Raw genomic sequence first — 27,490 nt, forward strand, 5'->3', positions numbered from 1 at the left:
CTTTTATGAGTTAATTGGCAGATTGATTACCACAATTATGACTTATCTATTAACCTTATCTGCTCTTTCCCTTGCAAGAATAGTTAGCAATTCTCCTCCCATCACCCTTTGGGAAACTAAGACTGAATGGGAAACTAAGCTCAACACCTTCATATAAGAACAAAAAAATCTAAATGCAGCATCCTGAAATGCAGCCTGAATTATGATGTTTACACACCACTTGTAATGTTACCATATATATTTGAATGTACAGGCCTGTTTTAGTTTTCTGGGGTCCATGTGCTGACATGGGCTAAGTAAGTACACTGTGTTGGGGAGAAAATATTGAACAAAAGCCCTTACATTTTGGCAAGCTAGAAAACACACCAATAAATCAAAATAAGAACAGAATTTACATAGACCTGGCTTATGCTATTAATGAGCAGATTTGTTTGTCATTATTATTATTGCTATTGGTACATTTCTATGGAAAGGTTCAGGAAATTCCTCACTAGTGATGCAAGTTTCTTCCAGTTTTACCAAGCCTGAAAAAAAGGGAATTGCAGTACAGTACAGCTTTCAGTGTTAAGAAACTATAATAGAAACTATTAGTTAAGAAACTATAATAAATTTCTGTTCCCTTCAGGGGCTTTTTCACTGATTTGAAATTAATGTACTACTGAAATAAATAAAAACAACATTTTTTAAAAAATAAGGAAGTTCCAAACTTAAGACCCAACAAAAGCGCTTGCGCTCGCTCTCTCTCTCTCTCTCTCTCTCTCACACACACACACACACACACACACAAACCTGACTATTCTCTGAAAAGTTAAGCTTATGAGCCATAATCTCTCGAAAAATATAAGACACAATGGAGCCAACATGGGACTTTTGCATATTTTTGTAAGATACAGGAAGAAGCAAATAACCTTATTTCAGAACCATTTATATTTTACTATCTGGATAACAGAGATAGGAGGCTGTGAAATTTCTGCTATCTTGCAGGGGGTAGGGTGACCGGGTGAGCTCAATTTAATAGTGACAAAAATTGTGGGAGAGGTGAGTAACATGTTACATCACTGCCAGTTCTGGACTGGCTAGCCAAATCAGAGGATGGAACAAATAAGTTGGGAGGTTGTGGACTCTCCTTCACTGGAGGTATTTAAGCAGAGGTTGGATGGCCATCTGTCATAGATGCTTTAGCGGAGATTCCTGCATTGCAGGTGGCTGGACTAGATGACCCTTGGGTCCCTCCAACTCTATGATTCTATGATTTTAAGTCATGAATGCAGTTGATGGACCAGCATTAGTATTACCTGAACCTTGGCCCTCTAAGATCCTTGACCTTCTGTAAAACTCCTATTAACAGCAATAGTCCGTAACAGTGGCAAGTAGATGCTACACATGTTTTAATTAGGGCTGTAAGTAACCAAAGCATTCTCCCTCCATTTTCCCAATCTCCACAATTTGGTTGTACAGATCCTATGGGTTTAATTACCTGTATCTGTCAGGTGGGGAGGCAGCTTTTTTTCTGAAACTGCACTCTTGTCAGGGCAGGCAAGTCACTGCCTCTCTTGGCTATCAACCAACTACCTCTAATCTCTCCATTACTGAGAAATGGAGAGCTTGCGAAATTTCAGGAGACAGCCAACAGAACCTGATAGAATTAACTCACTCCTCCTTTCTTGCCTCCTAACCCTTCCTTGCCGACATGTTTTCCTCTGTGTCAGAAATATATGTGACTGAAAGGGAACTTGGCCAATTTTTTATTTAAAAACTATTGATAACAAGGGCAAAGCCAGCAGGTGGAACCAAGGATGGCCAGAGGAGGAGGGGCCAATATGGCGCCGAGGTAAGACGCGCTTACCGGTGCTCTTCGGACTTCTTTTAATCTTCTTTTAATCTTTTATATTTTATCTTAACTGACCTAGTCAGTTTTTGAAGCATTTTATAATTGCTGCAGCTGCATGCTATGGCAACTCTCTGAGAGATTTGGCCCTGCTCCAGACTGCTACAGACTGCTCCTTGTTTCTCTCTTATCAGCGGGCCGGCCTCGGCTGCTAAAAGAGATGAGAACGCCATTATCTTAATTGGAGAGAGGGCTTAAGAGGAAGACGCTGTGTGGTGTTTAAATCCTGGATAAGACATCGTTTGTGCCCAGGCTGCTGTCATAGAGGGCTGAGAGAGACCAGTGGAGTCAGGATAATTGGCACCCTACCCCCTAGACATCTTGAGGCTGTCACATTTCAATAAATTTCAATACTTCCCTTGTGAGAAGCACTTTTAACAAACTGCAGTTACCTGGATTCTTTGGAGGAAGATGTGTGCATTGATTGTGCTTTAAATTTATGGAGTGGATCTGCCCTAAATCAAATCATGGTTTAGCCGGGTTTAGTGTTATGTGCAAACTGGATTGTTGTTCTTATATAAATCCATGCAACACAACATGAGACATGTTGTCTCATCATCGATCCTTTATGGGTCATTTCTTTTAAAGCCTCACTAGTGTGGCTTATTATTTTAGGCATGGGACAGGAGCTATCAAGAGCTGTGATGCTAAAGAGAAAGCATCCCAATTGTTGCTTAGCTTTGGTCTAACAAAATGCCTGAAGAGCTGTAGGGGACTTCAGAATACAGACCAGAATGGAAAAAATCCAGGCAGCAATATTTTAAAAGGAAAAGTTTTATTGACTTTGGTTTATTTGTCAGACAAGCAAAGCAAAGGGGTGCATTCAGCAAAAATGAGAGAATGCCCCCCTGTCCATCAGATGCAGACATCTTTTATACCTTTTGGCAAAGCAACAGTTCAGCCCCTTGACCCACCCCCAGGCATTCCCCTTTATGCATATTCATTAAAAGCTCAACCAATGATAATTGGCGTTTTGCCTTGTTTGGTTCCAAGCTGCATTATCCACTAGGTGGCGCTGCGAGCCTATAAACTCCCTGACCTACTTTACATTTCCCAGTACAAACCCTTCTGACCACCTGCACTATCAAGGCAGTTTGTGGTTTTCACAGTTTGTCTTTGTGGTGAGCTAGAAGTTCCTGTTGTTCGCTCTCTTCTCGGTGTTTTACTGGAATTGGGTCAACAGCTAGCTTGCAGGTGTGAAGTGCTCTGACCACACTTGCTGCGTTTACAAAAATGCTTTGTGCAAGCAGAGGAGAGAAGTAGTTTTTAGCTTTTAGCTTGCTTCTTATAAAATGGCTTCAGTCTGGCTCCTCAAAGTGGACCTCTGGTCTCCACTCCTTCAGAGCCAGGTCTGTGATTTGTAAATGACTGAAAATAAAACACAGGAAACTGTTGCTGAGTCGCCTCACTGTCCAGCCTCTAACTGATGTTACACAATCCCTTTCACAATGTGCACAGAGAACCCATTTAACACGCTGGTATCCATTCCTCCAAGAAATTGATTTAATGAGGCCTCTTTTCCAGCATAGTTAGAGGGGAAAGAAGTGTCTCTTTTATCTCTGTGAACCTAGAAAGCAAAGTAATATGGGTGGGGTCACTTTGTCTGAATCTTGGCACGTTGAGCTGGAGCCAGGCAGGAGTTCTAATTAAGCAAGTCAGATTCAATGGCAACATGATACGAGCTGGGGAGAAATATGGAAAATAAGTGTGCACAACAACGTGGATTCCACTGGTCATCACTGTACTCTTCCTCACTGTTCTTTTCTCTACACATTAGGGTAATGGAAACTTGAACACTCAGTAACTGAGCAAAAAAAGATATGAACAAATATTCTTTGTCTTTTAATATATTTGCTCACTGCACGTTTGCTGGAAAAGGGTAGAGACTGGAAACTTGACTATGATTTTCAGCTCTATTGCACTCCTCCCAGCTTAAATACAAAACTTGAACTTTTCATTTCATGATTATGCTGCTCAATATATTGCTTTGCATGAATTATAATGCAATCCTAACCATGTCTACTCAGAAGCACATCCTATTAAATTTCCAGGAGAGGGGGTTAGGATTGAAGGCTTATTCAGCACTTCTTTTTACTTTTTGCTTTTTACATTGGTACACAATTTTATGTAATTTTTTATTTTTTAAAAAAATGAATATTGAGGCCTTTATAAATTGTGGAGTTATGTATTTGTGCGACCATGTATCTATTACGCATTCCTGTGCACATTTCCCACCTGACTTCATTGAGGTGCATTCTCAGGTAAGTGGGCACAAGGCTGTAGTCCTAATCTGCTTCCAATAATCATGGGCTGAGGTCACATCAATAGGGTATTAGATCCCAACCATCATATTCAACCCCTTCTGACATTTTTCCACATATAGTCTACATTTTCACATTTTGCAGCCACAAACGCTAGAACGTTATTTTATATTTTCAAACAAAAGCTGAATATTCTTGGGGACGGCTACTAAATACTACACTTGTACAGAGACATGGAGTGAAATTCAACATAGCAGTTATGCATGTGAAAAACAAGGTATGCTCATGCAATATTTTCCACTCTCTCCTACCCTAGGCATGCCTCTTTGCATCCCTTAAACCTATACTGGGGGTCCCCCAACCCTCCAGAGCAAATGTTGAGGGTACAGGTTGGAGAAGCAGGAGAAAATCCCATTGTGCAAGCAGATTTGTTCTGCACACAGAACAACTTAGTTGAATCCTACCCATGGTTTTATTGCTCCATGCACCGAAACCCTGTCAAATCATTAGTTTCCATCCAGACCAAGGTAGTTGCACTTTGGTTCCCTTGAAATCAATGTGAGTTAAATTAGTGATGACTAACTTTTCACATTGATGTGGAAAGGCGTTTATATTATTATTAGGGATGTGTGCATGGATGGCTTTCTGTGGAGCTTTTCACTTTTCTGCCCCATAATTTTAGATATACACAGACATTCAACAAAGTCATTTTTTTGTTTTTCTTTCAGGAACTGTAGGCATAAACTGGGTGTGCATTGGAATATGCATCAGATATAGATGCTGCCCACTGCTTTCAACAGAATATACATTCAGAATACAGTTGTACTTGGGAAGTCGAACAGAATCCGTTCCGGAAATCTGTTTGACTCCCAAAACGTTCGGAAACCAAAGCACGGATTCTGATTAGCTGCAGGAAGCTGCGGAAGCCCCGTTGGACGTTTGGCTACCAAAAATAGTTCGCAAACCATAACACTCATTTCTGGGTTTGCAGTGTTCGGTAGCCAAAACACTCGAGAACTAAGCTGATCAAAACCAAGATACAACTGTATACACATTCTTAAACCTCCACCCAGCTTACACAATAATATGCAGGGTGCTTCCAGAGTGTTGCTTTCTTCAGGTGGAACTCAATCACATCTTGACAAATTCAATTTCCATATTTAAAGTTGATTTTGTGATGATGACAATGATTTGCTTTTACCCTGCCCGTCTGACTTGGTTGCCTCAGCCACTCTTGTGCCACAAAACCACTTCCTCCCAAACTTGGACTCCTTGTGACAGGAAAGTGCACTGGAAAGTGCGATATAGTAATTAACTGACACAACATCATGTAACCTCCCTGCAAACAAAGTAGAATGAATTCGCTGTAAATTTCCAATGTTGCCCAACCTTCCTGCAAACTGTGTACAAACAAATCAAGGTGAATGCTCAATAAACAAGTCATCTGGAAATCACATACAGAAAGTAAATCAGAACTAATCAGAGGGAGGTTTGGTTCACAAATAACATTAAACCATAGTTTGAAATAAACCAAACAAACCATGAGCCTGGGTTTAGAGGACAAGACAAACCAGACTCTGGCTCATTTTATCTCCTCTGTAGTGAATCAGGAGCAGGAACAGAAGAGGGGTACAGTCATACCTCTTCTTGCAAACGCTTCATGTTGCGTTTTTTCGGGTTAAGAACACGTCAAACCCGGAAGTGTTTACTTCCAGGTTTCACTGTGCGCACATGCGCAGAAGCATTCTGCGTGGTTTGCACATGCGCAGAAGTGTTCTGCGTGGTTCGCGCATGCGCAGAAGTACTCTATCGCACTTCGCACATGCGCAGAAGCGCCGCTCTGGTTACGGACTTTTCGGGGTGCGAATGGCACTCTGGAACAGATCGTGTCCACAACTCAATTCAATTTGAAATAACCGTCTGCTCCAAGAGAAATATGGAAATCAAGCCTGCTGGGCCACCTTAGTATCCCATTGCCTGCTTGCTATACATATTCCTGCTCTGCGCAGTCTACGACTCAAGAGACATGCATTTGGCAGAATTTTGACTGCTTACTTTTAACAGCCTCCCTTGTGTTTTAAACATTGGAACAAAGATTAAACTCCACAAAGAAGTAAATGTCTTGAAAATTGACAATACTCCAGAAAACCTACTACCAGACTGTCATTATCACAAGGGAGTGCAGATAAAAAGAATATAATGCAGAAAGGAAATCAAGTCGTCTTTTTAAGTAGTGTCCTAAATAGTTTTTGGTATATAGATATGATTTCAACAGGCTCTTAGATCTGATGGTCTCCAGAGTGTTAAGTTCTGCGTAAGATAGTAATATTGGTATTTTTTTAATATAAAATTGAGATTTTATTCATTCATCCTCTCTGTACACTAATTAATTAGGGGTTGTTGTTTTTTTACTATCGAAGATTCTTATAAAAGATGTAGCAAAGTAAGTATGAAAATAACCGGAATCCCAATACAGTTCTTTCGCCTTCCATTTATACTGTGCATGCTTACTGTTGTCAGCATTAGGCCTCTACTCTGAGCTGTCATAGCTCTGGACAGATGCGCTTGGTCTTGCATAATTCTCAAGTCTCACCTGCTTGCCAACATGAGCACCTGAAAGTTCAAATCTGTTATACCCAATAAGGTGGATCAGAATGCAAATTAACCGGCAGTCTAGGAAATAAAAAAAGCCGTTTGGAAGATGCCACAGAATTGGCAGAGCTACAGCTGGAGCAAAATGCACGTGACAGCCCCTCCCTGTATAATACCAGATCCCTCTGGCTCGTATCTTTCCAGATTCCACTAACCTTTCCCAGAAGCTGCTTTTCCCTCTTTGTAAGATGGGCAAGAGGAAAAGAAACTAAAAATTGGGGCATTTGTGCTATAGATTAATCACCTATACTAGACATATTATTGAGGAACCTTCTATTTACTACCCTCTATGGTAGATGCTCTTTTGGAGCATCTTAAAAAAAATAAAGTGTCCTATGTAAGCAGCATAAATTAAACAGCAAATGGTGCTCAATTCAAGCAGCATAAACCTACTGGTACAGTTTTTTTGAAGGCTTGAATTGAACCATGTTGATAGTTGTCCTGGTGCCAATGAATCAGTTAAAGGGAAATATTCATCTGCTATTCTTCCTGCATGTTTCATACTCCAGAGATCAGCAGCAAACAAGGAACCTGCTGACTACTTGTGCATTCATTGATAATAGCAGGGAATTACTATGTGTACTATTGTACACTGTTGGTTCCAAAGAAATATTTGTGTATTAGCAACATTAGCACTGCATTTAAACCACCATGGCCAATGCTGGATCTGATTGCTCTTGTAAAAAGAATGTTCATCGTTTCTTTTGAGATTAGATTGACATATGTGTAGGGCTATTTCCCTCTTCCTCAGAACAGCCTGTGTTGAACTTCAAACTAGCAAAATCCCCATCACTTTGAAGGGAGAAGCTGTTAAGATCGCGGCCTGAACACTGCAAAACCTCAGTGCCTGCAATGTATCCTCACTGTTTGTAATGCAATGCTTTGAGAAAGGGAATGACTCAGCATTATTTAGCATTACTGCCGTTAGAGATTCCCCTTCAGTTATTTTCACCCACGACAGATAAGCTCCCTCTAATTCGAATACGGGATATTTTAACCTCTGCTATTAAAAACACTGCGTTTTAATACAGCTTGGCCTACTTCTCCTTCCTCCCAAGCTTTCCTCTCCTTAGTTGCTCTCCATATCTGTCAGCAGCTTCAGCCTTCACCCTGTTGACCAGGCACACAGCCTTGGCTTCATCTTTGATACAACCTGGTCTGTCGCAGACCAATTGCACTTGTGCTGAGGGAACCGCAATGGCTGCCAGATAGCCAGCTACTGAGTCATGTTTGAGGTCTTGTTGTTAGCATACAAAGACATGGACAACCCAGGACCAGGTTGAGCCATAGTGGGTGCTTGTATGGTTGTGCATGAAAGGATGTGATTGTGTGTGTGTGCATGCACATGTGTGGACAAAAGAGAGGGGCGGGGAATAGGACTGGAAGAGGTTGAATGACAGAGCAATCCTAGTCCCATATATTGAGATGTTCTATTGTATTCAATGATCCTACTCCCAGGTAAATTTGGTTCACATTGTAGCCTGAAAGAAGGGAGCAGATGGTAGCTGATTTTGTGGATTGCTCTGTTAAGTGTTTGTGTGCCTGTGCAAGGGCCAGCGTGAATAAGAATGAGGAAGAAAAATGAATGGAAGATGGACGTACAAACGGCAGAGTGTGTCACTAGCGTGTGGGCCTAACCATTTTCCCATTTTCCCAAATGCAGGCCTTGACTCTGAAAGTGGCGCCCACCCCTGTCAGAGGGGATGCCATCAGAGCAAATGGTTTTCCCTCCTCCTGTGTGTGGGTGGAAGTGCTTTATGCTTCCCCTACATGGGTGGCAGTTGACTTATTGGATCTCAGTAATTCCTCAGAGCCAAGAAACATTTTTTTAAAACCCTCTGAGAGCAGCAACATGGGTTGGAGAATCTGAGCTGACTCTTCCTTGGCATGTTCCTCTAGTTACTTCTCACACAACTCTTGCGCATCATAGTAGCCTATTCATGGTTTTCATGTGAGTGAGTGAATGATAGTTAGTTGACCTCTACATCAGTATGGATGGAAACTGTGGGGTTTTTTTATTTAGTCATACTGCCACCCACACAAAGTACCGCACATGAAGTCCCTCTTAATGTTCCCCACACATCTGAAAACGCTGCAGTGACTGCATTCCTGTTTCTCTGAGTGTACAAACATCCCACTCAACACAAGTCAGCCCTTCCAATTCGTCACCTTCTCCAAGTGCCAGATGCACAAAGAAGGCGACTCACTACACAAAGCATGCATTCTTCAAGTGACAAACATAACAGGGCATCAGAAATGATTAGAAGAAGACGGCAACATTATATTGTAGGTGCTGCTGAGTAATTATACATCTCACAACTCTGTTACTCTTTTCTTTTTCTGAAAGTGCTATTCCCCATTCATCTACCAAGTTATTGACAAGCTTGCCATTTTTAATTCATTTGACTAGCTAGAAGAAATCCTCAGCACCTTTTAGAAGGGCAGAAGAAAATATTTAATTCTTACATGCACCATTTTAAAGGAGTGCTTCCACATTTTTAGGCAACAGACCCATGAAGAACGTGGTACGACCACTTAGAAAAGGGGTCTGAGCTTAGTAGCAAGAGTGCAGGCTTTGTTTGCAGAAAGGACAAGGTGCCAACTCTGGCAATTCTAGTTAATTGGGCAGCATCTCTGGTAAGGAATTCTGCTTGGGACCCTGGAGAGCCATTGCTAACAGAACAGACAGTGTTGAGCCATGTGGAACAATAGTCTGGCTCAGTATATGGCAACTTCATACATTCCAGAAATATTAAAGATTTCTAGGTGCTCTCAGCAAGTGATTATGAACCCAAGCGGAACAGCTTTCTGGATTAGTAGGGAAAATGTGGACATTAGTGGGAAATAATTTGTTAGAAATGGGGAGTATCATCTACATAACAACAGTTTATAGCATTTTCTTTCACTACAACATGAGTCAAACATTATTCTAACCTCTCCCCACTATGAAATGCTGTAAGTTTTAAAAGAAGGCTCAAAAATACCATTTTGTGTTTGCTAACATCCACAATCACTTCTGTTTACAAAGCTGTTCACCCTGTTACTGCTATTTATTGATGATTTGTAATTGTTTTACTGATGATTTGTTAATTATTCTACATGATTTATGTTGTCTTTGTGATGTTCTATTATGTTGTTGTCGTTTATTGTTTGTAAGCCACTTTGAGATTCATTTGAATGAAAAGGGGGCACAGAAATATAATCAATCAATCATAATCTGTTCAAAATCCCAGGTGACACTGTTGCAATAATTCTCACATTGTAGAGGAAAATGAATACTCTAATTAATTGAAAGCAAGTGGCTTCAGTCTATCTAGTATCTCATCCAGGCTTTAAGTAAAGTGGCCTAAAATGAAGATTGCTCCACTTCCTGCCAGGATTAGACCAGCAAGTGAAAGAAGCTTATCTCCACTACCTTGTCCCTACAATTCATAGAGAACCCAACTCTCTCCCTTAGGGTTGCTCACCCACCCCAAAACCAGAGTTTCCTTCTGCAACAAGGCAGACTGTCAAGAATCCAAACAGCCACTTCAAATTGCACACTATCCATGTCTTCTCTTGTCACTCAGATCCAGCAATCCCTCCTCTGCATGTGGTTCCCTACTTTCCACTAGACTAGCTCCCAATAGTATTCCTAGAGATGGAGTAAGAGACGGTTCCTCCATGCTTCCCTCTCCCACCCCCAAAAGAGGAAGAATATCATCCTCAAAAGGCCTGCTGTGTCAAGGAAGATTTTTGTGGTCTGCAAAAATAATCTGTAGATTATCAAGAAAGGCGGGGGGGGGGGGAGGGAGAGAGAGAGAGAGAGAGAGAGAGAGAGAGAGAGAGAGAGAGAGAGAGAGAGAACTGAGCTCAGTGACAGCCTCCCTCACTTTCCTCCAGTTGAAAATACTAAAACTTGCTCACTTTGAGAGCATGGTTAGATTTAGAGGCATGCCAGGTTAACAGTAGAGCAGAGTGGGTGAAGAAACTATGGTTCTCCAAATGTTCTCATCATTGGCCCTGCTGATCTTGGGCTGATGGGGTTTGGAGTTCAATGACTAGAGGACCACAGGACTCTGAACTCTGGGCGATCTGTACACTACAAAAATGGAGGGTGCAGTTCATGCACAGGAGGTAAGAAGTGGGACGAGCAGCCACAATTTAGTCTCCCTCGTGTATTTCTTTCTATGCAACTTGATTTATGAAATGTGTGTTTAGTTTAGCTCTAATAGCATCAGAGCACTTGCCATTTTGAAAGGCTTTTTCAAAACAAAAGATGTCTGAAGATGCAATATTTAATAACAGAAGGAGAAAGAAAAGGTATCATTTTAAGAGGGAAAGGGCTACAGAAAATATAAAAATAGAATTGGCTAAAAACCAGAAACCACAAAAAGAGATGTCATTCAGGAAATAGCACTAATGTGTCACCATGCTGAAGAATTTTCCCCATGTATTACAGAGAAATCTTAGGAGAGCAAAAGAGATTTTCTGTGTGAAGGAGATGATTTTGATTATGACAAGACTGAGTTGCTTCTCTGTGAAATCTTAACCAAAGATTTCATCCTCCATTTATTAACTGCAGCTAGATTAGAGATTGCAATTTTTTTTAGGAAAATTTAAATGCAAATCTTTTTGAAGCCTGGATGTCACAAGTATGGGACATCATGCTTATGGACAAATTAGCCATTTCATAAAAGTAATTATGCCCTGGCTGGGGGGAGAGGAGGGGGAAAGACTCACACCTTTTATTGACTTTGTTAAGAAAACCAAACATGGTTTCCACTGTCCACCAACACAAGGAACCTTATGAAGAAACATATTCATTTGAGCTCTGACAGTGCTTTTCTTGGAACATCTAAAACTGCAACCATCAGTCACTGTTTTGCTTTCTTTTTCTGTACTCTGTTTTCCTTGTATGGGTATGTTTTGTTACTTGAAATTAAAAATCATTTTTTATAAAAAGGAAATGTATGCATTTTGCATTATCCTATTGGGGGGGGGGGGGACACTCTAAGTCTGTTTCTGTCCAGAAACTACATGCTACTAATCCTATCTACTGTTGGGGATTTCTGAATCAGGGAGTGTTAAAAATAATTATATGTTAATCGTCTTTCATCCTTACTACAGAAACTCAAACACACTGACCTGGTTGTAGTGTACAAGCACACTGTCCTCTGGATTAGTTGACAATGTAAGACACCAGTCTCTTCACCCAGCTGAAGAAGAGAGACATAAAAAAGGGGGAAAGTGAAGTTAAAGCAACATTGGTATTAACCCTTGAAATCTGAGGGAAAGAAAATATTTTTAAGCTGCTTAAATAATGGTCAGAAAATCATCAAATAGAAAACGAATCACAGTTATGTCAAAACAGAATTGTAATCCATAGGAAACATCTATTTCTTTTTTCCTGCTTCTTTATGGTGTGATCCTATGTATTTAAATTTCAGTCAACAATTCCCAGAGAGACGGAATACTTCTGATAATTTACATACAGTGGTACCTCGGGTTAAGTACTTAATTCGTTCCGGAGGTCTGTTCTTAACCTGAAACTGTTCTTAACATGAAGCACCACTTTAGCTAATGGGGCCTCCCACTGCTGCTGCGCCGAAGCACGATTTCTGTTCTCATCCTGAAACAAAGTTCTTAACCTGAAGCACTATTTCTGGGTTAGCAGAGTCTGTAACCTGAAGTGTATGTAACCCGAGGTACCACTGTATATGCAAAAAGGTGAGCATGAGCTGTGCTAGTATATATTTACATGGGGAAGCTTGTAATGTCTGAGATTCCAACAAGGATCTGCTGAAATGTGATCAACAAGTGGAAAGGGGGAAGCAGTGAAATTTCCACAATTTTTATATTTAAATCCTGCTTAGTGAAACATTTTAACATTCTCAGGCTCAATATAAACCTGGGATTCTTTTGCACCTTCAATGACCATGTAAATGAGAGGATTTAGACATGCAGTTGCTGTACCTGCTAAATCCTCCCCACCCCCTTCAACATATAAACATTTATGACTCAGGATGTCTGTCCTGCATCAAAACTGGCAATTGGCCCCCAACATCAAGATAGGGCTTATAGAAACTGGCTAAGAGATATGTATAACTGGCCACATCATTTTCTGTACACTGTAAGGCAATATAACTATTTCCAACACAATATTTTGTGGTTTCTTCCCTGTGTAAAATGGTAGTGCGGATGTGGTAAAATCTCACAGTCTTAAAATGTTCTTTTTCTAACTGTAATTTCATGTTCTTTATCGTATTGTGAGGATGGTTGCCCTGAAAGGAGGGATGAAAAAAAAGCTAATTAATAAAATTCTGAACTTAGGTGTCTGCATTTTGTGAAATATCGATGGATTATTATTTCAAATTCTGAAAAAGTATTTTGGTTAGAGCAGATGTTGTAGATGGGTGGTGAATTGAATCCAGCTGGTGCACTGGAGTCTCTCTCACACACAACACAGGCCAACTTTGACAGAAAGACAATCACCTGACGTCAGGTGACAGCTTCAAGAGGTCTCACTCTCTGTGCCAATCTGCACTGAGAGCAAGCTCCTTTGAAGTGCCAATCAGCTGATTGGTTTCCAGGCTGTACATGCAAACAGGCATTTTCTTTCTCGGTCTACAGACAGTTTGGATTCAAACCATGCTTGCAAACAGAGGGGGGGCTGACCCTGACTGAAGGCATCATTTGAATCCAAACCACACCTGCAAATGGATTTTGAAGACACATTAGGTAAGGGATTTGCAAGTGCCAGAAATCAGTTGTTCATCAGTGCTTGGGAAGCCCTGCTGCTCATTTGATCAGCTTAATGGCTGGTCTTGCAAAGGCACAAGGGTAAGTCACACTTTGCCATCTTTTCCTGCCCTGATGTTATATATGACTTCAGGTGTAGGGCAAGTGAGTGCGGCTTAGCATCAAACAGCCTTGTGCTCAAGGGCCAGATATTCCACACAGAAGATGTAGTGCATGCTTTTTTCACATGGTGGCTGAACACCATTTTCATTTAACAGTGTTTCTATAAAATGACATAAAGATGGAAACTGTCCCAGAAGGAACTGGAAGCAGAAGGAAAAAACTGTGGGGTAGACAAGAAAGAGGAATATATATCCACGTTTTGTTTTGGACCATACTGATCTAAAAAGAGGATAAACTTAAACTTATTTGGAAAGGGGGAGGTGCTTCATCTGACGAAAGGTTCCTCTCCAGAGCAAAAGACACATGGCACAGTTTTCATACCTGACAACATACACAGGCATACCAGATTTTGCTCTTCCATTCAAACACTCTCAGCTAACAAGAAACTAATGGGTGAAGTAGCCCTTAACTGAGAAATGTTCACATTTATCACAATGCATTGCTAAAAATGGCAGATCAAGCTTCACGCCATAAAAGTAGCTATAATTTTGTATACGTATCCTCAAATTCAGTAAATCTAATTCTGCAAATGGGATATAATATAGAATCTACATTCTATGTAACAAGCAATGTATAATAATCTAATGCGCTAAAATAGAAATTCTGTCTTTAAAAAGATTTGCTTTCCTTTTTATAACTAATGTGCATTCAGCAATGCATGATTTGGGAAAGTAGGTTGCCCCAGGATTCTGAAAATCTTTTAAAATTATCCTAATCAGCTGATAATTGTTCAGGGTTTAACAGCGAATGAGTTCTCAGAAAGAGGGCAATGGTAATAACTGAGGTCACATGGCTTAGTTGCCTGCCTCAGTTAAAGAAGCAGATGGCTTATATTAGCATCTGAATAAGAGCATGAAGTTCCTAGCTGAGACTTGAAGGCGGGGTGGGGGGTTATAAGTGCACTAGACAAACATAATTTCCTTTCCACATAAGATGCTGACTTAAGGTAAAGGTAAAGGTACCCCTGCCCATACGGGCCAGTCTTGACAGACTCTGGGGTTGTGCGCCCATCTCACTTAAGAGGCCAAGGGCCAGCGCTGTCCGGAGACACTTCCGGGTCACGTGGCCAGCGTGACATCGCTGCTCTGGCGAGCCAGAGCCGCACACGGAAACGCCGTTTACCTTCCCGCTGGTAAGCGGTCCCTATTTATCTACTTGCACCCGGAGGTGCTTTCGAACTGCTAGGTTGGCAGGCGCTGGGACCGAGCAGCGGGAGCGCACCCCGCCGCAGGGATTCAAACCGCCGACCTTTCGATCGGCAAGTCCTAGGCGCTGAGGCTTTAACCCACAGCGCCACCTGCGTCCCCTAAGATGCTGACTTAGGAGCTATTTAACAAGCAGGTTTGTAAGAATCTTACATGGGCACTATGAATGAAAAGCAAATCTTTCATACCTGTAGGCTTGGGAAACAATAAGAATTAGGAAGATATCAACTGCCCAGGCAATCATAACTGAAAAGCAGAGAGGAAGCAATTTTGGAAAACTTTTTTAAAAAAGAAAACCTCTCCATTTAAAAGAGCTTTAAGGATTGTGCTACAGGTTGTGGGCTGGACTGTTGGCCAATGGAATTACCCTGTCCATTGTCCCATGCTATTGCCACTCCTTGAATCTGTCTCAGTACAGAACAGAAATACAGAAATTAGCAACAGTATTCAACAGAATGCCTGTATTCACCAGCATGTTGTTGTTGTTTAGTCGTTTAGTCGTGTCCGACTCTTCGTGACCCCATGAACCAGAGCACACCAGGCACTCATGTCTTCCACTGCCTCCTGCAGTTTGGTCAAGCTCATGCTAGTAGCTTCGAGAACACTGTCCAACCATCTCGTCCTCTGTCGTCCCCTTCTCCTTGCGCCCTCCATCTTTCCCAACATCAGGGTCTTTTCCAGGGAGTCTTCTCTTCTCATGAGATGGCCAAAGTCTTGGAGCCTCAGCTTCAGGATCTGTCCTTCCAGTGGGCACTCAGGGCTGATTTCCTTAAGAATGGATAGGTTTGATCTTCTTGCAGTCCATGGGACTCTCAAGAGTCTCCTCCAGCACCATAATTCAAAAGCATCAATTCAATGGAGAGCCAGTGTGGTATAGTGGTTAAGAGCGGTAGACTCATAATCTGGTGAACCGGGTTCGCATCTCCGCTCCTCCACATGCAGCTGTTAGGTGACCTTGGGCTAGTCACACTTCTTTGAAGTCTCTCAGCCCCACTCACCTCACAGAGTGTTTGTTGTGGGGGAGGAAGGGAAAGGAGAATGTTAGCCGCTTTGAGACTCCTTTGGGTAGTGATAAAGCGGGATATCAAATCCAAACTCTTCTTCTTCTTCTTCTTCTTCTTCTTCTTCTTCTTCTTCTTCAGCGATCAGTCTTCTTTATGATCCAACTCTCACTTCCATACATCACTACTGGGAATTCACCAGAATAAGGGGTAGCAATTACCTTCTCCTGGCAGCTGGCTCTTGGAGTGTGCGCAATGTGTAGCATTTTGTTGGGGACACAATGAAATTTAGGCCCCGTCTGCACTACTCAGTTACACAGTATCATCCCAGATTAAACACTCATGGCCAAAGAATCATGGGAACTGCTGTTTGTTAAGGATGCTAAAAGGTGAGTTCCCCACACAGAACTACAATTTCCAGTTTCCTGGGAAGAGGGTTTGACTCTTCAACCATGCTGGAAACTGTAGCTCTGCAAGGGGAATAGGGGCCTCCTAACAACTCTCAGCACGCTTAACAAATTTCACTTCTCAGGATTCAAAATGCTGTAAAACTGCTTTAAATGTATGGTGCTGGTGGGGCCTTACCTCTGAGTAAACCTGCATAAGATTAAGCTGCATTACACCTTTTCACTGCATTATTTTCACCATGTAATTGGCTCTTCTACAATTACAGAGTGTCATTACTAACACTGGGGGATAATTTACATCTTGTTATTTATGCAAGTGAGACAGATAATAAATCCCATGGTGGAGAAGCATCCCAGAGGGACCACATGCTGTGTAATTTCAGACCATTGTTACTGCATTAGTTTTGGTTCCTCTGCCCTCCAACAAATAAGAAGTTGAAGAACAAGAAAACCCAGGAAGATACCGTATTTTTCGCCCCATAGGACACACTTTTTCCCCTCCAAAAATGAAGGGGAAATGTGTGTGCATCCTATGGGGCGAATGCAGGCTTTCGCTGAAGCCTGGAGAGCGAGAGGCAAGGGTGCGCACTGACCCCTCTCGGTCTCAGGCTTCAGGAAGCTATCCGCAAGCCTTGCAAGCCCGGCGGGAGTTCCCACGGGCTCACAAGGCTTGCGGGCAGCAGCCTGCAGCCCGAGCGAGTGTCCGCAAGCCTTGCGCGCCCGGCGGGAGGTCCCGCTCGGCGCGCAAGGCTTGGGGCGGCAGCCTGCAGCCCGAAGCACACGGAGCCCTCCGGAGGGTGCCCCGTGCTTCGGGCAGGTGTGCGCAAGGCTTGGGGCGGCAGCCGCGGCTGGGACGAGGAAATAATTTTTTTTTATTCATTTCCCCCAAAACAACAACAACAACAACAACAAGGTGCGTCCTATGGGCCGGTGCACAGTATAGGACGAAAAATACGGTACATTAAATGTTAATTATCAGGTATAGCACTAATTTAAAAGTATGGCTACTTTCTTGTTTGATACATTGCTGTTTCTCATATTCAGGAGATTAAAAGGTATAGACCTCTTTCTTAAAAGGGAGCAAACATCAACTTTGTTTAAGAGAAAAGCTTGCACATTTTTTTCAGTAATAAGAGTAAATTCAGTATCATGCAGCAGATTGTATCTTTTTTTTTCCTCGTGGGAGACTCTGGGGCATTTTGTGAAAACCGTGAGACACACAATCAATCAGTGATAGAAGCAATGGACAGAATACTAGTTCTAATATGTTGCCTACTCTACCTCTCCCTTTTGTTCTCCCCAAACACACTTTTTGTTTCTGCATCCACAGGATTTACAGAAGTCAACGTACACAAATGTAAACTGATGAATCATAGAATCATAGAATCATAGTTGGAAGAGACCACAAGGGCCATCGAGTCCAACCCCCTGCCAAGCAGGAAACATCATCAGAGCACTCCTGACATATGGTTGTCAAGCCTCTGCTTAAAGACCTCCAAAGAAGGAGACTCCACCACACTCCTTGGCAGCAAATTCCACTGTCAAGCAGCTCTTACTGTCAGGAAGTTATTCCTAATGTTTAGGTGGAATCTTCTTTCTTGTAGTTTGGAACCATTGCTCCATGTCCGCTTCTCTGGAGCAGCAGAAAACAACCTTTCTCCCTCCTCTATGTGACATCCTTTTATATATTTGAACATGGCTATCATATCACCCCTTAACCTCCTCTTCTCCAGGCTAAACATGCCCAGCTCCCTTAGCCGTTCCTCATAAGGCATCGTTTCCAGGCCTTTGACCATTTTGGTTGCCCTCCTCTGGACACATTCCAGTTTGTCAGTGTCCTTCTTGAACTGTGGTGCCCAGAACTGGACACAGTACTCCAGGTGAGGTCTGACCAGAGCAGAATACAGTGGCACTATTACTTCCCTTGATCTAGATGCTATACTCCTATTGATGCAGCCCAGAATTGCATTGGCTTTTTTAGCTGCTGCGTCACACTGTTGGCTCATGTCAAGTTTGTGGTCAACCAAGACTCCTAGATCCTTTTCACATGTACTGCTCTCAAGCCAGATGTCACCCATCTTGTATTTGTGCCTCTCATTTTTTTTGCCCAAGTGCAATACTTTACATTTCTCCCTGTTAAAATTCATCTTGTTTGTTTTGGCCCAGTTCTCTAATCTGCCAAGGTCGTTTTGAAGTGTGATCCTGTCCTCTGGGGTGTTAGCCACCCCTCCCAGTTTGGTGTCATCTGCAAATTTGATCAGGATGCCCTTGAGTCCATCATCCAAGTCGTTGATAAGATGTTGAATAAGACCGGGCCCAAGACAGAACCCTGTGGCACCCCACTAGTCACTCTTCTCCAGGATGAAGAGGAACCATTGATGAGCACCCTTTGGGTTCGGTCAGTCAGCCAGTTACAAATCCACTGAGTGGTAGCATCGTCAAGTCCGCATTTTACCAGCTTCTTTACAAGAATATCATGGGGCACCTTGTCAAATGCCTTGCTGAAATCAAGGTAGGCTACATCCACTGTGTTCCCTTCATCTTGGCAGCAGGGGAGGGAACCTGGCAGAAAAAGGAACCAGAAATCTTAGTGGATGACTCAGTGACAGTATGTGCAACATACTGTGCAGCAACTGGAGGGGAAATTAATTTTTATTCTATTTACAGTATTTAACACCTGAATGGACACACTAATGGAGAAAGGTTGTATCATGCTTATTCCCAATGGTTTGAAGCCAGAAAATGTTACACTGAATGTAGCACACATATCTCCAAGATATCTTTGTTAACTCTTTCAAAAGGTGTTCTGTTTTGTTTTTTTTACAAAATATGAAGGAAAACAGAAGGAACACTAATAAGTTTTAGGGTGTCGAACCTGTTTGGGTTGGTGTTGCACCATAAAAATCAGGGTCAGAGCTTGTGTGTGCTCCAGGATCCATCACTGCATCCAGAAGCTCATGTAACACTATAGAGTGCCTCTTAGCAGCTTAGGTTGGTTCACCTGCTGAAGACTTACCTTGAAAAAATGGACCTCTCATTCATTCCATACATAGTGCAGGGAGCGGAACCTATGGCCCTCCAGGTGTTGCTGAACTACAGCTCCCATCATCCCTGGCCATTGGCCATGCTTGTTGGGTCTGGTGGGAGTTCAACAACATCTAGAAGGTCACAAGTTAGCCAGCCCTGCCTCAGTCGCATCCAGCTGGGGCAGCTGTAACGTGCTGTATATGAATTTTCCAATGATGTATAGTTATGCTGAAGTCAGTATGGACAAGGACAAGGTGTATGGAGAACTTTTTGTTAGTATTTTCCACTGCCACTGTTGCAGAGGGTCACGTGATCAGGTGATTTCATTTCTTATCACTGTGTGTGAGAGCGGAAGTCAAGCTGACAAACTTCCGCTTTTGTTCTCTGTCCAGCTAAGGGCTAGAGAGGATGTGTGAGAAGGAGCTCACGCAAAATGCGTTTCTTTTGTTTCTTTTGCTGTAAATAATAAAATACTTGATGCCACAATTCCTACACAATTTTGCTTTCACTGACTCTGCTAATACGCTTCATATTGTGCACATGTCTTTTGGATGTGTGCCTATGCTTTCTACGGGACTCCAATAAGAGGCACCTCCCGCCACTTTTATCCAGTCTTATTTCATTGGTTACCCACTGGCTTCCAGGCTCAATTCAAAGTCCAGGTTTAATCTCTGAGTACCTTAACCAGTGTAGAACTATGAAATCTCAAGGACCATCTTCATGCACAAGTACTGATCCGAACATGTAATTGAAGCCCTTTCTCTGTTTCCTCCATCATCTGAGGTACAGCAAGTAAGATGGGACTTTTTTGGGTCATAGAGCCACAATTGTGTAATGGTCTCCTTGCCTCCAACATTACTGGCCTTCCACCATCCAGTTAAGCCATGTTCAGACCAGTTTGGTGGTTAACGAAACTGCTGACCTCGAAGTTAACTGATCTGATGATAGTTTACTTGCTGTGCTGATCTTCTCATGGTTTCTTCTCTTTTCTGTTTACTGTTTTATGTATCTTGATGTTTTATTGTGGATTTTAACTTGATTGCTAGCCACTTTGGGAGTCTTTTTTTTTAAGGAGATAAATTGTATTTTAATTAATATACAAATAAAATACAAATTCAAATTCACATTTGAATGTGATTCAAATTGTACTGGGTTCTTTGGCAAGGGAAATACAAAAATCTAGTAAACTGGAAAGTGCTCTATTTTCTTATAATACTCTTATTATGGAGGCTGACTGCTGTAAAGGTAAAGGACCCCTGGATGGTTAAGTCCAGTCAAAGGTGGCCATGGGGCTGTGGCACTCATCTCTGCTGTAAACCACACACCTCTACCCCTAAATATATTTTCACATGGCTGCAAGATATTCTGATTCAGTGTATGCCCCTCCCATTTTAAAAAAATCTTATCTCTTTTGAAATAAATGAGAGCCACCTATAGACGCTGAGGACATAGGACAAAATTATCCTGTTGATAAAGTTTTTCCATGCAAATATAATGTGCTCGATTTTGTTTTCCCTTGGGGTCTACTCAAACATTATCTTTCTCTCTCTGCTTTCTTTTTTCATGGGAACATCTCCAGGAGTCACATCTCCAGGAGTCACAAAGAGTTTTTGAAAACCCACCTTAGCTGAGGAGTTCTAGTTCAATTTCTGTTATCTCCTGTTAAACATTATTAGGCCGCAAAGTTTGTTAATCTCTTGCCCGTCAGATCAAATTGAGACAGTGCTGACAAGGTGGAGCAATAGTGAAACACCAGCTCTTAATAGGCAGAGCTTTGCTCTGCAAATTTCACCATTAGAAAATCTGCCTAAAAATGCTGAGACTCTGTTCCTCAAAAGTGCTCCAGTGAAGCAAATCCAAAGCTTAAGTACCTTAATTCTACAAAGGATGTTCTGTCCTTGATTCTTAAATCGGTCATCTGTCCTTAACTCCTCAGGTAGCAGTTTCATGGCTGTGAGAAGGATTTATTCATCTTTCAGGTTACAAATATGCTACTTCCTGATTAAATCTTGACTAACTAGTTTCCTTCAAAAGAATGAATGTCATTGTGCATCTTTTTAATGTGGAATGATCATAAATACGCATAAAATCAAATGCTTTGCTTATCAGTATACAGTCTTTAATCTTGCACAGGGGGTAGAACTCATCCTTTAATTACATACTATGTGTAGTATATAATTAACCATCTCCTCAGGGGAAAGTAATCTGTTACCTGTAGTTTGGAAACTTAAGTGAGGGTATCTAGATATAAATTAACAGAGTATCTGGATTGGAAAAAAATGTGATTATTTTATCATCCCCTTTGGGAGGGGTTTTCGTTTTGTTCTCAGTTGTACCTAATGCATATTAAACACTATTACCAAAATTGGGCTGTAAAGCATTCATCAACGGTGCTCTACAAAGGTAGATAAAATGTTTGTTTTGTTTACTCATTTGAAGGAAACTCTCTGCTGACCAGTCCAGTTCTACGAGCCACTGCACTCAGGAAGCATGTCAAGTTCTGGGCATAGTGATATTTAATATCAATCTGACGGGGGAGTGCTAAAATCCAAGCCCCACAATGGTAGGGCACCTGACTTTGCCCTTCGCTTACACAATGGAAAGGACATGCAAAAAACATCTGTGGTAAGTATCACCATTCTTTTCAGGACTTTTTGTTTGCTGGTAACCCTTGACATTCCTTGGATTCTTCACTTTAGGACGAACTTCCAAAGTTACCCTGACGTTTGGTTGAAGGCCCACAATACACACAGCTAGGCGTCTCCTGGGAGGACCTACTTGGTGCTGCTGTGGCAGGTACAGCATACCCCTAAGTTCCCTCCCATCTGATCAAGGCCCATCAACCCACAGAGTGTAAGGCAAAGAGCATTAGCCAAAATTAGGAAGGAAAAGTTTTTTCCTAAGGAAGAGCACCCCCTGTCCAGCTTCAGTCAAAGTGCAAGACTAACAGCTACAATATTCACTGCTACTAACCCTCCATTAGTTTCACAGCTAATTAACACCACACCATCCTTCTGAGCTTACTAAATCCTTGGTGCTACTTTAAAAATCTATATTTAGATGCTGTGATTTTATTTATTCTAACTTTATAAATAAAACTCTCTCTCTTTCTTCTCTAAGTAAGAATAATATATAAATGACAGCACAAGAAACTGATAGAAAATGTTTTGGGACCTTTTAGTCTTGAAAGGGCAGAAAAGTGATTTATTATTCTTCATCCTTCTTTATGCTTGCATCTAGAGCCTCTTACCAGCATCTGTATTTTGAGTTGAAATTTTCTTATGTATTCAGATCATTTTCTGTACAAGAATGCCCAGGGGGAAATCTAGCTGAAGGGGAAACAGCATTCACTGAGTGCTTGTTGCATGAGCAATCCTCAACTAGGCCCCATGATAAAGAAAATGAAGGCTCTCAACCAGTCAAGAACAGCTTTATAAAATAAAAACACCAACCCTTCACTCTTAGCCTCTGGGATTAAAGTTGATTCCCCACTAATAACTAATCAATGTAAAGTGTGAGGTGACTCATTCTTTGCTTGAAGCTGAATAAAATTTGAAGCCCTAAAAAAACCACTTTTCATGGCTTTATTTCAAACTTTAGAAGCCATTTCATCAAATGATACTATATTTGGAAGTCAAAGCAGGATAATGGGGGGAAAACTTTCTAAAAATGTTTCACAGAGTATCCTTTACATGCAAGGAAAAGAGGAACTCAAAAGGCATCCAAGACAGACCTGTCATGGTTTACTTCAGATTTCCCGGAGAATCATCAGGACCTTTCGATAGTGAGGACTTTCCACATTCATGCAAGCTTCCCTGTTAAGAATACTTCTACAGGGCTCATATCCAGAGCAACCCCAGCAAAGTCTGGGCTGGGTGAAAAGGAAGAAGCTCAGGCCCTGCAGCAGGAGAATGTGGGTGCTCAAGATAGATGGAGGAGCGTGGAAAGCTTTCTTAGGCCAGTGGCAGAATGTAGGCAAAAAACACTGTTAACATCCTTAAACGTACACGCGTTGTCCCATTTTTCATCTGAGAAATGAAATGGCTCAGGAAAGAAAAAGTATCCTAGGAATTCAGCTTGGTAATAAAACATTGAGTGGAGTGACTCTGAAAAATCTCCTTCAAGTGGTCTTCACTATGAAAGGTTACAAAAGAGGGGCATGGGGGAAAGCCAACATTTTCCATATTCCAACCAGAACATTTTGCATATTCCGGTGAGAAATGCAGGAACAGATATGGCAACAGGCTAACAAAATAACATGGGCCAAATGGGAGCAGAACATTTACTGCAATATTAAAAGTGCTGAATTTCGAACTAGTTTTATTTTTCCAAAGTACAGTGGTACCTCTGGTTACATACTTAATTCTTCCGGAGGTCCGTTCTTAACTTGAAACTGTTCTTAACCTGAAGCACCACTTTAGCTAATGGGGCCTCCCGCTGCTGCTGTGCCACCGCTGCGCGATTTCTGTTCTCATCCTGAAGCAAAGTTCTTAACCCGAGGTACTATTTCTGGGTTAGCGGAGTCTGTAACCTGAAGCATATGTAACCCGAGGTACCACTGTACATTTTACAGGCTGTTAAAAGGAAAGGCAAAATTAAGCAATCACTGTGAAATATTTTGCAACTCAAAACCGAAGAAAATATTGCAAGAAGATGACTCCTTGTAACTCACCAACAACCTCTACCTTCTAGAAAGCAACTATGAGAGCAAACAACATGTAGGTGGGGGGGAAGGCTTATCTCATCCTGGATCCCTGGTCCTCCACCCCATTGCACCCTCCACCTGCTCCCTTGCAGATTTCCATGCTTCTTATGAGAGTGAAAACTGGGGACCACTTTAACACATATAAGGAATGGCCAAGGAACTCTTTCTCCTCTCACCTCACAAAGGTATTTCCTAATAATATTTTTTTCACACAAAAAATTGTTCAGGGAGGTGAATTACACCACATTTCCACAAGACACCTTGTTCAGCCCTAAGCCACAAAGGATTAAAATTAGCTTTGGAGTTTCACCACAGACTCCCCATGTGACCTGAGGGAAAGCGAAGTTGCTAAAGAATTGCATTTAGGAGTCAGAGACTAATGGCCAAATCATTGCTCAGCTCTGGAGCTTATGGCATCCTGAGGGAAGTCACTACCAGAGGGCAATGCAGCTTCCTTGGCTGTTATAAGACTTGGCAGCTGCTCTGAGGTCCCTGAGAGGCAAAACATAATTTTTCCAAAAAAAAACCCCACAAAACTTCAAATTACCTGACAATTTAATTTTCAGTTAATTATAACCTGGTTGAGTAGTCATTGCATTAACTCATTAATTTAGCATTCTGTATGTTGCTTCGTTGATTTGCAACAGAGTAACTTCAGTGAATATTGAGATATCACATATTGGTACTCAATCCTACATGCCAAGGTTAAATACCAGTTCAACCTCTGCATCCACTTTCAAAGGGGAAATGACAATGCAAATTATATGGTACCATCCAGCTTCACTGAAATATTAGAATGATAGCATGGCCATCCATAGGATTTTTAAATTTTCTTTTTGGCGGGGTGTGGGGTGTGGAGGATATACTCCAAATAAATAAAGTTGTGCATTTCGTGAACACAGTGATACATTTCAAGTTGAAACATCAGCTTGCTTTCAAGGAATCCACGAATGCTGTAAAACCACAGTGCACAACAATGTTTCCATCAAACAATGAAAGCTAAATGAAAATCAGGATGTATATTTAATCATTCTGTATCTGAAAATCAACCCTGCCCTACTCCCAAGGTGATGAAGGATGCAAAATACATTGCAAAGCACTCTCAAGATGATAACCTCTTGGGCTGCACTAGCCTTAAAATACATTAAAAGTACAATTTGAAGACACTCAAAAGTCATCTTAGACCAACAGCTATTTCAGGTTCATTCTTCTGCTCTTAACAGCAACAGCTTGACAAAATAAAACAGCTATCACTTGCCTTCAGTGGAGAAATGGGTCGTATTCTACGGGAGAGGAGAATAATTCTAGACACTTGGTGCCACAACCCCAAAGGCCATGCCATAGGCAGCCCTTGATACACCTCCTGAACAGATGGAACTGGCAGCACGGCAAGTATCTCTGTGGTGGGTTTAGCATCTGCGGTGGGATTAGCAACTACAGTATTTTCCCTGACTATTGGATTCTGTGTCTCTCTGTGTGTAATCTGAAGTTGCCTCTAAGGACTGGCAAATTCTGAAGCTTAAAGGTTATTAAAGCTTAAAGGGACATTAAAAATAAGAAGAACACTTACATCACACCTGCTTCTTTATTTATAATATAATCAGCAAAGCAGAAGAGGTGCTTCTGAGCCAAGGTAATAATGATTTGTGAGATTTCATATATTACAAGGTTCTTCAGTAAGAATGTTTTGATACTCTAGTCCATCCATGCATCTGAGAAATGTATGAAACATGAGTGGAATTCAGTGCAGAGCCGAGTGGGATATGCATACACAGAATGAGGTCCACTCTTGCAGCCCTCCAGAGCAGATTGAGGGAGAATGGGAGGCGCATGGGGAGGGGGGAGTCCTGTTGCACGAGCAGACAGTATTCCACACATGCAGGAGCGTGGCTGAATCCTGCCCTGCATGAATTCTTCTTGCTGTTGCAGTATCTGCAGATTACCTGAAACATGGTTTCCCAAAGTTCAGTGTCTGAGGGCTAAACACGGCCCCACATTATTCATGCAATTGTGGGGTGGCTGCTTATGCCTTACCAGAAAAGAGGAAACAGATAACCAAAACACAGGGTAAAAGAAGACCCATATTTGGATATGCTCAAGGCTTTTCCCCCCAACCAGAACTTGCCAGAACTCAGTTCTGGCACCTCTCAGGTGGGTACCATTGCCATTCTAAGAGAATGAAGGAGGCATTTTGGCACCTCTTTTTCTACAAAAATAGTACCACAATCCCTTCAGAAACTGGCCTGACATGGGTCAATGTCTGAAGAGGGCTTAAACTGCTCATCATGACAACTTCTAGAGATGGAAAGAAGGGGACTTGAATGGATCCTGGCTTCATAAAATGTGAGCCTTTAAAAGGCAAAGGGGGTGGCAGGAGTTTTTGAGGGGAAAGCAAGCACCCACATCTGAACCCTGTAAGAACATTCTAAGTACAACGAGAATGGCAATGTGAAAGTTGTTTGGTGCTTAAATCATTTTCTGCATTGAACTGATATTTAAAAATCTAGACAACAGAATTCTTATTAACATTTTACATTTGTGTTATTAGTATTTTACTAATTTAGTATCTCCAACTCTTTCAATACCTCTTTGTGAAACATTTATAAAAGTCCTTTTGGAAGGAACGCATAATGTTTACTGCAGCAGTTAACTGCAAACCCCTTTCCCACACAAACCTGTCTTCTTCTCATGTTATCCAACTTCTTATGTGTGAATTGCATACTGGGAGGCTTGATAACATGACAAAATGAAAAACCTAATGTCTCCCCAATAAACTCATCCAGTGTGAAAATCTGTATCTATTTGTATTTCCCACAGGCAGACCAGGACAGAGAGGACACACCATTAATGGGCCTCGAGTTGCCTTGAGAAGTCTATGCACTTGGTTAAAAATTCAATGACTGGTCAAAAATCACACACACACTTTGCTTTTCTTCCAGAGGGAAGTGAGAAACAAATATTTAGAGCAAAAATATAATCAAGTGGTTGTATATCTTAATTTTTGTTATTATTTTGATATCCTGTCACTCTAGTTGACATTATGCTTATAGAGTGTTTACCCCTAGTCTACCTTAAGGAGATGGGCCTTTATCAAAAAGTAACAACAGATATCTGGGTTTTGCCTTTCTGTCAAAAGTGATCCCCCCCCCATTTATTTTGTAAAATTTCATCTTAGCGTTCTGCACTTTAGTTTCCAGCCTCTATGCCCAGCTGACCTCTGCAGCACACAACCCTCTGCCACTTGCAGAAGGTGCCTGTTAACAAGCTGGGGATTTTGCAGCTTCAGCCACGCACACTGCATAAACCACAGTGCTCCTGCAATCGCTGTACAACCATGGCAGAAGAACTTAGAACCATCCACTTACCACTGCACAAGTACCTGCCTCCTCGTGTAAAGGAACAAAAACCCTACGCTAGATAGGAGGAAAATATTCCACTGAA

At 41.7% G+C, this 27,490-nt stretch overlaps 1 protein-coding gene and 1 long non-coding RNA gene across 36 annotated transcripts in view; one reads left to right on the plus strand and one right to left on the minus strand.

Annotated features, from left to right (window-relative positions):
• The window catches only part of LOC307220561, a 320,367-nt gene that overhangs the window by 265,472 nt on the left and 27,405 nt on the right, over positions 1-27,490 (plus strand). The gene's annotated exons all lie outside the window — the stretch shown is intronic.
• The window catches only part of MAP2 (microtubule associated protein 2), a 323,285-nt gene that overhangs the window by 196,766 nt on the left and 99,029 nt on the right, over positions 1-27,490 (minus strand). For 33 of the 35 annotated variants that reach the window (XM_079975460.1, XM_079975451.1, XM_079975452.1 and 30 more), the window contains one exon: positions 11,929-11,999. The exons of the other annotated variants lie outside the window; for them this stretch is intronic. The gene's annotated coding sequence lies outside the window, so the exon portion shown is untranslated. The remainder of the gene's footprint in view (positions 1-11,928; positions 12,000-27,490) is intronic. 35 annotated transcript variants of the gene reach the window in all.

This window comes from Podarcis cretensis, assembly GCF_951804945.1.
Source record: "Podarcis cretensis genome assembly, chromosome: 1".
Classification (NCBI taxonomy): Eukaryota; Metazoa; Chordata; class Lepidosauria; order Squamata; family Lacertidae; genus Podarcis; species Podarcis cretensis.